General features: G+C 54.9%; 1 protein-coding gene across 16 annotated transcripts in view; it reads left to right on the top strand.

Moving 5' to 3' along the window:
* The window catches only part of NCOR2 (nuclear receptor corepressor 2), a 232,076-nt gene that overhangs the window by 19,416 nt on the left and 199,048 nt on the right, over window positions 1-13,612 (top strand). The gene's annotated exons all lie outside the window — the stretch shown is intronic.

Here is a 13,612-nt window from a genome sequence, read left to right as displayed (position 1 = left end):
GATGCTCTCGCTGAGGGGACCTACTGGGTGCCAAGAGCTATCTCAAGTTCTAAGATGTGGCTGGGATTACATCAGGCAAGTGCAGCCTGGCTGCTCCCCCTCTACCAAGGCATTAGCTGGACACTCTGCTCACCCGCTTCTGATTTGGCATCTGGATGTGGTGGTGACTTAAGGCCCGTCCCTGTCTTAGTCTTCTCATCTGTGAAATGGAAGAAGCTTTGTCCTAAGGGTTGCCGCTGATCCTGCGGGGAGCCCTGTCACCTTTGTGGGCTTCCCAGGTGGCCCTTGTGTAAAGAATCAGCCTGCCACTGCAGGAAATCCCATGGACAGAGAAGTCTGGCGGGCTGCAGTCCTTGGGGTTGTAAAGAGTTGGACACGACAGAGCAACTAACAGTAGCACTTCCCCAGCCACAGGGCACACAGGATGCTTCGTGATGGTGAGCAGATGATGTGTGCACAGACTTACAGGGCCAGTGTGCACACATCTGCCTTTGGGGGTGGCTGCAATTGGGCACTTCGGGGTGGGGTTGGGGGTGTGAGTGAGGTGTGGGCGGGCCTGGCTGTGCAAGTGGGGGTCTTTGCTGGAGGGTACTCAGCTGCCCTCCTCCTCGAGTCCCTGAGGAGCCGGCTCAGTGGAGATCCCTAAGGCGATTAAGTGGGTTCATTTGATCCTGAACGTGAACTTGAGCAGGCGGCTTATCTCCTGGAGATGAAAGCCGGGCTGGCGAGGAGCCACCTGGCCCAGTCGGGGAGTGCAGGATTTTCTCCTCCACGCCCTGCCCACCCGGGGCCTGCGCTGGGGGGCTTTTGCCCCATCCGCCAGTCCCTTCAGGCTGCATGCGGTGAACCGGGGCCGTGTGCTTTTTCTGTGTCAAATAAGCAGCAGGCACTTGCCGCATTCATTCGTTTGGTCCTCTCCATCTCGTGAGCTAGCAAGGATCACATCATCACTTTCCCCGTGTTTCAGGCAAATGGCTAAGGCTCAGAAAGGTTGGCTGACTTACCTAGAGCCACACAGCATCCTGACAACCCCTGAGGATATTTACAGCATAATCTTGGAAAATCCCCTTTACTCCTTGGCACTGAGATTTCCTCCTGAATACAGTCTTGACTTTGCACAGAATTAACCAGAACAACAACAATCAGTGTATGCCCCATTGTAGTATAAGAGGAAATGGGAGGAAGTTGCTGCTGGCTCCTACTCAGCATGAGTAAGTGTCGATTCGAGGCAAGTGAGATCAGAGGCGTTTCGGTTCTGGAAACACATGAAAGTGATGTTCAAGAAAAGGCTAGTGTTTGGATCAGTTCTGGCAGGTTTTTTTTTTTTTTTTAACGATCAGGTTATTTGAAAATTGTGCGGGGAGGGTGCCTTTCGCGGCGTGGGACTGTCCCACTGGCCAAGTGCCAGCCATAGGACAGCCAAAAACATCCCTGACTGTTTCTGAGATGTTCCAGGGTGGGGACCCTGCCTAGGAGACCCCCTAACAAGACACAAATAGCAATATGCTGTTAGTGGTGGGGGACGAGACCACTGTGGTCGAGGCCCTCTCTGCTTTCGTAAGAGCAGGTCAGGCACTGTGGTCCTCCTCCCTGCTCCACTGTCTGACCTGGGCACCCATCCAGCCTTCTCCTGGCCTTGGAATCCATCCATTCTTGTTCCTACCATTTTCTTCATGCTCTCTAAAGGAGAATGAGAAGCTTCAGTTCCTGGTCTCACATCCTTCCCTCCCTACTTTTCCTCCTCCTCTGAGAATAAAACCAGAGGCTTTGAGCATGCTGGGGAGCTGTCCCCCACCCACCCCCCCACCCTGTCATTGATGTATCTACAGCCACATCCCTCCCCACCCTGGCCTCTGTACTCAGCCTCTCCACTTGCTGTTCCCCCACCAGGAATGCTGTTCCCTGTGATCGGCATGGCGACTGTCATCAGGTCTCAGGTCACATGTCACCCTCAGGAAGTCCTCCTGGCTGCCCAGTCAAGCACCGCCCCCCACCCCAAGCCACTATGCTAGCCCCTCACTCAGGACTGTAGTTGTTGATCCATGAGGTTTCTCGGTTGATTCCGTTCCTTGGTGTGTTGTTGGCCTTCCCACATCAGAAGGTCACTTCTAAGAAAGCAGGGGCTGCTTCTGTCTTGTCCGCAGCTGAGCCCCCAGTGCCTGGAACGGCATCATGACATGACAGGGGCTTCCTGCCAAGGAATCCATTGGCTGTCAGTGTGGATGGCTTGTGTGTTTCTTGGCAGGGAGACCAGGCCTGGCCTGACCTGGAGAAGAAGGAGGATGGGTCCTGGACACAGGGTCCTTGTCCCTTCAGTGGGTTCTGCCCTGTCTGGAACTGACCAGACCAGAGGGCTGGCCCAGGGGAGGGGTGGGTACCACTCGCTGCTATTTCCTGCCCAGGAATAGAGGCTCTTAGTGGGGACCATGGTGGGGATTGGGTCAGTGGGGTGACATTGCCCCCAGGATTATTTGTCCATGTCTGAAGACATTTCATTTGTCCCAACCCTGGGGAGGTGCAACAGGTGTAGTGAGTCGAGGCCAGAGATGCTGTGAACATCCTATAGTGCACAAGCGTTCATGCTAAGTCACTTCAGTCATGTCCGACTGTTTGCGACCCCGTGGACTTGGGATTCTCCAGGCAAGAATACTGGAGTGGGTTGTCGATAAGAACCAAGTGTCTTAAGTGTGAGGACCTGGCATCAGGCCTTAGAAACGCACATCTTGGTTCCGCCCCTGGCAGGGGAGGGCAGGAACACCTAGGTTCCCTTTTCGTGCTATGTCTGCATTTCTGTGGCCCAGAGAATGCCCTCTCCCCCAACCCCCCTGCTTCTAAAGGGACTCTGAACATCCCAGAGTTGCTTGTCCTAGCTGTCACCAGCACCGGGGAGCCTGGCGGTTCCCTGGGTGACATGCCCCATGCCTGCTGGATTCCACAGTCTGGCTGCCACAGTCTCCCTCGCCTTTCTGGTGGGAAATCCCTCTTGAGAGCATCCTTTCCAGTACCCTTGTTTACAAATGGGGAAGTGGCGGCCCAGAGAGGGTGAGGAGTTGACCCAGGGTCACACAGCACAACACAGCCTGGATACGGGAGGCCTGATGCCAGGATACGGGAGGCCTGATGCTTGAGCAAGAAAGGCCCTGAGTGAGGGACTGTTAGCTCTGGGGCTACTATGGTCCCCTCTCCAGCCAACTGTTTCTTCCTTCTGGCCAGATTGCATACTATATCACTACAGTCTTTATGGGTATTTTATAACATTGCAAGTTTTAAAGTATTTCATGTCTGTGTGTATTTATATATATTGTCAGATTGCTTTTCTGTATTATTCAGGACACATTTATTCTTCTTATTTAAAAATAAGTAGTTGGTCCATCCGTACAATGGAATACTATTCAGCCATAAAAAAGGAACGAAGTGCTGATCCATGTTGTAATGTGGATGAACCTTGAAAACATGAGGCTGAGTGAAAAAAGCCAGATGCCAAGGGCTGCATATGGTGTGGTCCCATTTCTATGAAATGTCCAGAACAGTTAATCCATAGAGACTGAAAGCAGATGAGTGGTTGCCAGGGGCTGGGGGGAAAAGAGGGGTCATGGAGGCAAAAAGCTTGGTGAGTCCGGGATTTCTTTTCTGAGTGCTGGAAATGCTGGGAACTAGAGTTGGTGACCTCACAGTGCCGTGAATATAATCAAGTCCACTGAATTTTTCACTTTATAATGGTTACTTTTATGTTGTGTGAATTTCACCTCAATTAAAAAAACCCATTTGGGAACTGAAAAATATATACATCTTTATTGGGCTTTTACTGTATGCTCAGCAGTCTGTAGGCATACTTTCACTGAGTCTCTGAGTCCTGTGAGATGAGAATTTCCATTTCACAGGCGAGGAACTGGCTCCGAGATGTGAAGCAACACACCCGGGGTCACCCAGCCGAAAGCAGGGGAACCTGGATTAGGAGCTAGGTCTCAGGCCAGATCCTCAGGTCACCGCAGCTGTGCTCTGCGGTCTTTCCTGCCCGCCTGCCCTCCAGCCTGGAACATCCCTGCAGGCACTTCCCTGCTGGGGCCCCGGGTGGGGGCAGGGCTGGATGCGATGCAAAGGCCCTGGGGCAGGTCGCTGCTAGCCTAGTGGTGGTGCTGTGCCCCCGGCCCCCCACCCCCACTCCACCACAGAAGCAGGAACTTTCCAACACAGAGCCCGGCTGTGAATCAGCGCGACTCACTCTGGAGAGTTCGTGGGGCCTCCGGGGCTGTTTTCAGTTTCCGTCGAGTTTCTCACTCTGACTCAGTGTGGGCCCCCGCCGCCGTGCCCCAGCGACCTGGGCTTCTGAGCACCTGCGGGACATCACAGAGAGCCGGCTTTGAGGCTGCCCTTTGCTGGGTGCTCGGGCCTCAGTTTTCTCATCTGTGTAGTGGGGGCAGTGAGCAAGGTGTTTGGGGTGTTTACTGGCATCAAGCAGTGGATCCCAGGGGCCGCATGTACCCAGGGTGTGCGTGGAGGGTTTTGGTGTGGACATGAAGGGCTGAAAGCTGGGAGCTCCTTGGGGGGGACTCAACAGTGGGGAGGCCCACGCCCCGTACCCGCTCCAGATCTGTCCTCGGAGGGTCTGAATGGATGGCTGTGTGTGTCCAGGGTATTCTGTTCTCTATGACAGGCCAAGCCCGGTCAAGGGATGGTGGCCTCAGCAGCCTATGTTTCCCACTGGGTCCTACTGCAGAGGCTGGGCGGGGGTCTGTGCAGGGGGTATTGTCATCAATACTCCCATCAGGCTGGGGGCCTGAGCCTGGGTGTCCTAGGTTCTGGGGGGGCTGGGCCTGGGTCCCTGGGGTGGCGGGCTGCTGTGTGCCAAGCTGTGTGTTTCTGCTCAAAGTAACCCTTGGCACCACTCCCCCATTTTACAGATGGGGAAACCAAGACTCAGAGAAGCCAAGTGATGGCCTCAAGCTTAATGACATGGTAGAGCTGGCATTTGTGCCTGAGCCAGCCTGGTTTTAGTTCCCCTGCTTATCGCCTCCCTCTCACAAAAGCACAGGAAGCAGTCTCAGAGGTTTAAGCAACAGGCATGGTCACCTAGCTCGAGCTTGGTGCGGCTGGGATTGGATCTGGGTCTCTGGCCGGATCCTGGGCTGTCAGGACTCTGTGTGTGGACTCGCTTGCCAGGCATCTCTGTCCCCTTCTGTGCAGGATGGGCTGGTCTCCCTGGTGTGCAGGTCGTGGACGCCAGGGTAGGTCAGAGGCTGGTGTTGGGGAGGGGGTGGGTTCCCCGTGGAGACATGAGCTTTTCCCAGTGTGCAGTGTGTAGAGGGGATGGGGGTGGGGGAGGGGAATGGAGAGCTCCAGAGGTCCTAATCTCCCTCCCCGGACCCGGTCAGTGGGGACCACCCCTCCCTTCCACCCGGGGTCGCTGGACTCTTTGGAATATTCCCTGGGCCCCCGGGTGACAAATCTCTTTCACCATCTCTTGACCCAGACAATTAATTGCTTCTGGCGATCCATCCACGGTTCCATGACCCCCCTGCTCTCCCAGCCTGCTGCCCTCAAGACCCCACACCTCCATCCCCCCCACCCCTGCCCTACAGCTGTTAATGGCCCAGACCCTGCTCCAGGGCAGGGAAGCCTGGGGTTTGGGGGTTGGGCCTGGGAACATTGCAGTGGCTTTCCCTTCTGGCTGACCATCAGGCAGCCTCTTCCCCAGAGAACACTGAAGCTAGCATTTTAGGGCACTTGCCCTGTGTTCCTACAGGGTGGAACTGTCTTTACGGAGAGTCCAGGATGGGGTCTCTGAGGGACTTCTAGAGGCTTCTGGAAGTTTCCACCCCACGCAGTCCCCGGTGCCCCATTCCCAGAAAGCCCTCTCTCTTATCTCCCATCCCTCAGGGGACTCCCATGCAGAGGTGATGTGTGGTTAAAGTGGACGCCCAGATGCAAATCTTAGCTGTGGGAACCCTGGGTACACTTTCTTGCCTCTCTGCCTCATTGCTCCCATCTGTAAAACGGGGAGAGTCATGGTAACTCATGCGTACGATGCTTGTAAGAATTAAACCAGTTAGTAAGCTAGAGGGCTTAGCATGGTGCCCACTCAGAGAAAGCCACAGCGGGGGGGGTGGGGGGGGTGGGGGTGGGGGGGGTTCCGGGTGTCTGCCATGGTGGTGCTGGTGATGGACAGACAGGGCATCTCTTGGGTCTCCGAAGGCCTTGAAACAAAGCTGCCCACCCCGCCCCACCCCAGCCCCCACCCTGGCCTGGTCTGTGCCGCCTGCCTTGCCTTGCCTTGGGCCTGGCTGGGAGCCAGGCTGCCAACACTGGGTGTGGCCCGAGTCCCCTCCCATCCCTCCCGTTCCTTCCAGAAATGGGTCGATATCCTGGCTCCTTCCTGGCGTCTAATTGCTCCTGTTGGCTGCTGTCTTCACAGATGGCCCCACACCCTGTAGTGAGAAGATGGGAGGTTTCTGAAAAGTGTGTTCTGAGGTCAAATTGAGGGTGGAAGGGGTGGAGGATGGGGTGGCCAAGGGCAGTCGCCTGGGTGCCCGTCTCTCTGCCCCTCACCGGCTGTGCCAGCTCAGGCAGATGGCTGAACTATTTTGGGTCTCAGGTTACCCATCTGTAAAATGGGGTCAGGATAGATGGCCCAGAACCTGGCATACCGTAAGCGCATACCGGCATACTGTAAGCGCGGGAGGGGACTATTATTATTGCTGTGGTGACCCGCTGTGCTTGCTTCGCCTGCGATCAGTGCAGGTCTCTAGGGAGCCCAGGTGGGTGATTTGGAGGCTGGGGCACTCATGGGCAGGGGTCAGCTACTCCTCCTTCTCCTCCTGACTGTGTGCCTCCCTTGGATGGCCCTCGAGCCCCGTGGAGTGGGGCAGTGCCCCCCATGGTTAGGTGGGCTGTGTCCCCTTTGGGCGGGGCCATGCATCCTCTTCTGTTGGGCCAGAGCCCCTCCTCCCCACTTTGTCCTCCCCCAGGCCCTGTCCACTCAACATCCATGCTGGCCGTGGTCTTGATTTGACTGGCCCGCCGCCCCACCCCCCACCCCTCGGCTGTCGCTGACTGCCGCAGTCTGGTGGGGAATCAGAGACCTGGGTGAACTCTTGGTGACTGCCTCTCCGCAGTTTCAAGGAGAGCCAGCCTCAGCTGTCACTTGAGAAGGAAAATAAAATACCCCAGTGACTTCTAAATGGAAGGGGCCGCCTCCCTCTCGCTCTGACTGTCTGGCCTGCTTACCACTGCAGTGACAGGGAAGGGCGACACCTGGCCCCAGGGGACAGGGGAGACTTCCCTGTTCATCTAGTGTGAAGAGATGTGCCCGGCAGGCCCAGGAGGTTCTGGGAGGGATGTTAGGTACCCCCCAACCCCCTGCCACCCTCTAATGCCTCAGGGCCCTGGCCTGCTCCCGCCCTGGGCACCTAGGTCACACTGCACCTGAAGTCCCCAAATTCAGCATGCAGGGACAGCTTCCAGAAGTTATGCCTGCCCCTTGGGGGCAGTGCCGGGATCTGCAAGGTCCTGTTTAGGGCCTCTGTAAAGCACGTTTTGTGACTGGTTCATCTTGGCCTAGCAAGTTCACACTGCCACGTGGAGGCTTATATGTGGGGGTCACTTCCCTTTCCTCAAAGTAGCAGGCATTGCAGTGGTCCCCGGGCCTTGGGTGATTTTTGTGGATCATGAACAGTGCACTGAAGGAGCTTGAGGTGGGAAGGCGGGGGCCGCCAGGGACGGGGGATCCTGGTGGGCTTCCGTCTATGGGATCGCACAGGTTGGGACACGACTGAAGCGACTTAGCAGCAGCATCTGGTGAAGGAGTGTCTTTTCTCCAAGGCTGACTCGAAGAGGGACCTAGTTCAGGCCCTGAGGGTCCTGGCTGGGGACCTTGTCCCAATCCCTAAGCTCATTGGCTGAGTGATTGAACTTGACCTGTGCCCACTGAGGATGTTGAGACAGGGACTATGGGTGGAGCATCTCCTCTCTGAGGGACGGTACTGAGGGTCCGGGCTGGATGGGCCGAGCCTGGGCGGGGAACCTGCCCTGGGAGGAGGTGATGACTGGGCGGGACTACAGTAGTTAGTTGTGGCTCCTGCTTCTGGTTGGGCGCTGGCTTCTGTCCTCTGCACTGATTGGGGGAGAGTCGTGGAGGACCCGCCCACTGGGTGGACCACTGAGGTGAATGGCAGCCTGGCTGTGCAATCCCCTCTTGGAGCCTTAGTCTGTCCATCAGAGAGATGGGCAACAGCAGCTCAGGAGGATCGGGGCAGGTTACTGCTGCCCTTAGACTGAGGGTCTGAGAACACAGAGGAGGGTACCACTAACAGTAACAGCGCTCAACCCCATGCGTGCAGTTAAGGCCCTCTGGGCACCTGTCCTGACCTCTCACCAGCCATATGAGCCTGGGGCAAATGACTCAACCTCCCCAAGTCTCAGATTCCTCATCTGTAAAATGGGAATAATAAATAACCCACCTGAGGGACTTCCCTGACGGTCCAGTGGTTAAGAATTTGCCTTCCAATCAAACTGGGGACGCCAGTTTGATCCCTGGTTGGGGAACTAGATCCCACATGCCACAACTAAGACCTGGTGCAGCCAAATAAATTTAATGAAAGGGCTTTTTGAGGTCTACACTGTGCCAGGCACTGTTCCAAGAGGCTGAGCTGTATTGATTCATTTAATCATCACAGCAACCCTCTGAGGGGACACTGTTACCACCCCTCAGTTTACAGACAGGGGGAGGGGGAGACAGGGGCACAAGGAATAAAGTGACTTGGGTGCCCAGTGCGGTAGTGGCTGACCAGGACTAGAACCTTCACTTCTCTTGCCTGTAGGCTGCAGGTACTACAAGGGCTCCGTCAGCATCTGGAAGGTGTGCCCCCAGGGGGCCCTGCGGAGGATGCAGCCCGCATGGCTGGAGGCCCGGAGGAGGCAGGGCTGGGAGAGAGGATGTGTTCTGAGCCCTGGCTTGGGCAATCGCTTTTAGCAACTTGCCCAAGGAATAGGCTTCCCTGGTGGCTCAGAGGTTAAAGCGTCTGCCTGCAATGCGGGAGACCTGGGTTCCATCCCTAGGTGGGGAAGATCCCCTGGAGAAGGAAATGGCAACCCACTCCAGTATTCTTGCCTGGAGAATCCCATGGACAGAGGAGCCTGGTGGGCTACAGTCCACAGGGTCCCAAAGAGTTGGACTGAGCGACTTCACTTTCACTTTCAAGGAACAGGTGGAGGCAAAGGCCAGGTGTTGCCAGGGCCTCAGGGGGCCCGCAGAGTCAGGGCCTTGCCCCTGGGTGTCCTGGCTTGCCCCTGGGTGTCCTGGGGAGAAAGGCCTGGAGGTACTGAGGCTTAGCTACCAAGCACTTAACTGGTATTGAGGCTGGAGCCCTGAGGTTCTGACCTTAGGAGAGACGCCTGTGCAGGGAGACGCTGTGGTCTTGGGGAAGAGGGCACCGCCTCCATGGAGCCCTCAGGGATTGACCTGGAGGTGTCTCCCTGGCCCTGCCTCACACCGTTCTACTTGGTGTCAGTTCAGAATGTGCTACTTCCCTCCTGTGGCCTCACCCTGGAAATAGTGATAAAACCCTCACCTCCTGGGACACCCTCGCTGTCTTCCCATTCTCACCCTCACCTCCTGGGACACCCTTGCTGTCTTCCCATTCTCCTCCTCACCTGCCATCACTCCTGTCACTCACTGCAGGCTTACCCTGGCTTGGGCTTTACTTGTGGCTTAGCTGGTAGAGAATTCGCCTGCAGTGCAGGAGACCCTGGTTCATTCCCTGGATTGGGAAGATCCCCTGGAGAAGGGAAAGGCTACCCACTCTAGTGTTCTGGCCTGAGAATTCCATGGAATGTATAGTCCATGGGGTCGCAAAGAGTCGAACATAAGCGAGCAACTTTCACTTTCACTTTACCCTGGTTTATGTCTGTTCAGTCACTACCTTTTGATTTCATCTTGTTCATTTCTTTTTTTTTTTTTTCCTTTTCTTTTTAAATTTTTGGTTGTGCTTTGGGAATTCCCAGGTGGTGCTAGTGGTAAGAACCCTCCTTCCAGTGCAGGAGACATAAGAGAAGCAGGTTTGATCCCTGGGTGGGGAAGATCCCCTGGGGAAGGGCATGGCAACCCACTCCAGTATTCTTGCCTGGAGAATCCTATGGACAGAGGAGCCTGGCGGGCTACAGCCCATAGGGTTGTACAGAGTCTGACATGGCTGAAGCAACCTAGCACATGTGCATGAGCCCATGAAAACGTTGTGTGTGTGTGTGTGTGTGTGTGTGACTGAGGGTGTGCATGAACTGCTGAGTGTGCAAGCACAGGTGTGATTGAGACCTTGAATGAGGGGGTCTGCTCCCTGACTGGACTTCCTTGCACAGGGGTCAGAGCTGCCTGCCTCCTAGGAGGCCCAGGGCAAGGGGACCTTTCCAAGCCCAGGGAAGTCCCAGTGGGTGTGGCTCTGGTGGGAAGTTCCTGCAGCTTGGGGTCAACCTGGGGGCTGGAGCGGCCACCTCCCCCCTCCCACTCCTCCTGTTCACACCCAAGGAAGGTTTACTGCACTGCACACCCCTCTGCCCATCCCCCACCCAGTGACCTGGCTCCTGTGGCCTAAAGAGCTCGGATCTGGATTTGAATCCTGGCTCCTTCCTTTCCTAGTGGGATGTCCTTGGGTGAGTTACCCTCACCCTCAGCATCAACTTCCTGGGCTGAAAACAGAGGCCACCCCCATCTCCCAGGATGGTTGTGGGAATTATATGGGGTAACAGGGAAGCAGCTGGAACCCGGAAAGGCTATAGGAAGTGTATGTAGTTCTCCTTCTGTCCCCAACCCAGAGCCGTCTCCAGGCCAGGAGGCTGTGGGAGCCCAGCTTGTCCACCACGGCTCCTCTTTCATCCCTCATCTGTGTGGACGGTACTTGCAAAATATTCTCCATCCTGTCCATTTGTCCCACTTCCATCTCCATCCATCCTCCACTCCAGAGACCGAAAAATGCACTCTGCAAATTCCAGTGGGACCGGTCCCTTCTCTGCATGCAGAACCCTCCGAAGGGTCTCCCTGCCCCAGGGAATAAAGCCCCCAATCTGCAGGGCCCGGCGTGATCAGCTCTGCCTCTTCAGCATTCACACACATTCTGTTCCGACTTCTGCGCTGGGATCAGCTATTCTCTGCCTGCGCCCCCCCATCTTCTTGTGTTGCCAACTCATCTCCTCCCCACCCCGATTCGGGCCAAGCATACCTTCCTCCTTGGGGCTCGGCCTGGCTTCTCCCGGGAAGTCCCCAAGTTCTCCAGGCTGGGAACCGCTCTCTGGACCTGCATGTTCCTGGCATTGCTGAAAGAACTCCGTCTGTCCTCCCGGGGCTTGTGACCCTGGGGCTGGCCCAGGCCGGTCTTGACCCCACACCATCAGAGGATTCCATTTGGGGACTGGCTGGAGCTGGGAGAAGGTGGGAAGCAGATGGGATCTGATCTCCAAGCTGCCCTTCCAAGGTGGTGCCTGGGGAGAGTGCTCACCCACCTGACCCTGCCTGAGCCCTTCATAGGTCCTGCTGCAGGGGACTGGCCATGGAGGTTCCCGGGAGCCGGGGACCGGGAAACCTATGGAGACACACCTGGTCTCCCTACTTCCAGCCTTCCTGCTGGGCCTTGTCTCTGCAGCTGCCCAGGACAAGTACCTAGCCTGGAGGCATCATAGTGGGAAAAAAAAAAACTTAAAAGAATAGGAGAGAAGGGGCAGGATCCTCCCCCTTGAGCCACTGGCGGCAGCGGCCCCTTTTAGGACTTCTGGGTCTTGGAACTTAGCTGCCAGCCCCTGCATCGGGGTAATGTAATATCCAGCAGGAACTGAGCCCATGTTGGCTATGCAGGCACTTCATCCCCACGGTGTCCCTGTAAGGTCAGTGTTTTTATCTTTCGTCTTACCCATTTTATTTTTGAATTAAAAAAGAATTTTTTTTGGCTGCACTGCATGGTTAGCAGGATCTCAGTTCCTCGACCAGGGATCAGACCTGGGCCCTCGGCAGTGAAAGTTCAGAGTCCTGACCACTGGACCGCCAGAGAATTAAATTCCCTCGTCCCCATTTTAGAGAGGAAGAAACTGAGGCTCAGAGAGTTGAAGCTACTTGTCCCAGGTGTGCACACAGCTAGGAGGGGCAGAGCCCAGCTTTGAACCCAGGGAGCTTGGTTCTGGAGCCTGAGCCCCACATGCAGTGGTCTTGTGAGCGCCGGTAGCCTCAGCTCCACTTGCTGCTGATGCAGAGGAGGCTCCCTGAAGGTCCAGTCAAGGCAGAGATGTTTGTGAATGGATGGATGTTGAAGATGGCCTTGGGGAGTGGACCCGTCTTCTGGATGGGAAAACTGAGGTCAGAGAGAACTGAGGGCTTGCCCAAGGTCACAGCCGTTAGTAGAAGAACTGGGACCACAGCCAGGTTTTTGATCTCTGTCCAGTGGTCTGCCCATTACCATTTGTTTGAAGTGTGTTGCTCCTGAGTCGTCTCTGACTCTTTGCGACCCCACGGACTGTAGCCCGTCAGACTCCTCTGTCCACGGAATTCTCCAAGCTAGAATACTGAATCGGTTGCCATTCCCTTCTCCAGGGGATCTTCCTGACGAACATGGGTCTCTTGACTTGCAGGCAAGATTCTTTACCATCTGAGACACCAGGGAAGCCCACTGTTTGTTTACTTGTTCTTTTTGTGTGTGTATGCAAAGACTTACACAGTAAAGAATGCATAAACACCTGGGTGCAGATTAGTGAATAATTGTTAAGGAGATAGGTGATCAGTGTTCTAATTTTTGTGGGAAACATCATCTTCTTTTGTTCTAGGGTGACTGCCTCTGCAGACCTCTTGTGAAAGTGGAGTCTTGCCTTTCCCAGAATCCTATAATGGAATCCTAATGCGAGCTTGGTGTCTGAGTCTGACATTCTTCCATGTGGTTGTGTGTCTGTAGTTTGTTCAGATTTATTGTAGAGTAGTAGTCCATGGTATGGATGTACTGCTGTTTGTTTATCCCTTTGTCTATGGATGAATATATTGTTTACAGTTTTGTTTTTTTTTGTGATGATGAATAAAGCTGTTATGAACATTCACGTATTGGTACAACTCTTTGTGTGAGCATATGCTTTCATTTTTCTTGGGTAAATACCCAGCAGTGAAATTGCTGGGTCATATGGTCACCCAAATGTATGTTTAACTTCATAAGAAACTGCCAAACTGTTTTCCTAAGTAGTTGCACCATTTTGCATTCCACTAGTAATGTCTGAGAGTTCCAGTTGACCTGCATTCTTGCCAACGCTTGGTATTGTCTGTCTTATTTTGGCCATCCAGATGGATGCGTAGGGTGTCTCTTGTTCTTATTTTTAAAAATATTTATTTGTTTGGCTGTGCCAGGTCTTAGTTGCAGCAAACGGGATCTTTTGGTTTTGGCATGTGGGGTCTAGTTCCCCGACCAGGGCTCGAACCCTGGGCCCCCTGCATTGGGAGTGGGAAGTCTTAGCCACTGGACCACCAGGGAAGTCCCTGGTCTCTTGTTTTTAGTTTGCAGTTTCCTGCTGACTAATGATATTGAGCATCTTTTCGTGTGCTCATTGGCCATTTCTATATCCACTTTTGCAAAGTGCTATCAAGTCTTTTTGCCCATTT

The sequence above is a fragment of the Muntiacus reevesi genome, chromosome 13, assembly GCF_963930625.1.
Source record: "Muntiacus reevesi chromosome 13, mMunRee1.1, whole genome shotgun sequence".
Taxonomy (NCBI): domain Eukaryota; kingdom Metazoa; phylum Chordata; class Mammalia; order Artiodactyla; family Cervidae; genus Muntiacus; species Muntiacus reevesi.
Note: the sequence above shows the minus strand (reverse complement) of the source record. Positions and strands in the feature narration are given on the sequence as shown.